The following is a 1,255-nucleotide window of genomic DNA, read 5'->3' on the forward strand; positions in this document are numbered from 1 at the left end:
CACAAAACATACCGCCATCTGTAGGTCTCCCGCAACATGACCTCCTGCAACGACGATACCGTCATCTATGAGACGCCAAGCCGACTAAGACAGCGTTGGCCCCACAGTGCCCTTCGTTCGACCCCACCCACAAAGCCTGCACCCTCTGTCGACAACAGCACCCCAACGCCAGCGCCTCTGCCGCACGAAGTCGTGGACCGGCAATCACTCCACCTGCACCCGTTCGTGCCCCACCCCAACCGCCCAACTCGCAACTCCAGCGGATGAACGGCGGACTTTGCTCGCACTCGCAATGTGCAATCCACCCCTATAACGTGCGTTTCATGAAGAGTTATGTCCAATATGCGACATTCCCGCTGTCCATATACATGAGCTGCGAGCTGTACCACGTACGAGCTACAGACGCGATCGCGTTGCTCTCTGTACGAATGCCGATGCTGAGCGGTCAGCTAGGAGGCGCTCCATCCATGTCGGTACCGGTGAGCGTTGCACTCGCAGTCGCAAAAAACGTACGGCAAGTATATTACTCGGAAGAGTCAATGACAGTCCACGCCCCCCTGCGTGGGAAGAGTCTTTCTAGGCCATGACCCACCGGAAGGGCGCAGCGTCCCCCACCCCAGACATGTGACGTCACACCATCGGTATTGACGACTAGACTGATTCCTTATAATCATTTGCCATACACCGGTGGAAGCTGCCGAGACGAGTAACTACATAGCGGGCTCGCCGTGTCACTAATGTACAGAGATACAACAGTTTCGACTGGAACCGGATTAAAAGTATACACGGCGCTGATTAGTAATAGATAGAGCCATCAGAATACAGATAATGTATACAACTGTCCGTATACATGCTGAAAGACTCTGCTCACAATCACAACCACACGTCAGCCACACACCCTTATCACGCACTACTCTCTGCCTGTAACACGCACACAGACAATATGTAAGCACCCAGCATGGAACAACACCCAGTGCATCCTCTCCGCCACATTAGACAATCCACACTGTCATAACCAGACTGGGAGGTCCACTCAGAAAACAGAATATCCCACCCACCCGACAACCACCATTGCCCAGCCAAGCCACCAACACCCACACATGTCCTACACAGGGGTCCACCCAACATCACAATACTGCCTCCTCTCACAGCACACAAACAATGGCAGGAATGAAAGACACAGGTCTGCCACAAGCATGGAATGAGAGCGCCGCCTGTCATGAGCCAAAGGTGCATCCTGACGTGGCAAATCAGA

This window comes from Schistocerca americana, unplaced genomic scaffold (genome assembly GCF_021461395.2).
Source record: "Schistocerca americana isolate TAMUIC-IGC-003095 unplaced genomic scaffold, iqSchAmer2.1 HiC_scaffold_1359, whole genome shotgun sequence".
Taxonomy (NCBI): Eukaryota; Metazoa; Arthropoda; class Insecta; order Orthoptera; family Acrididae; genus Schistocerca; species Schistocerca americana.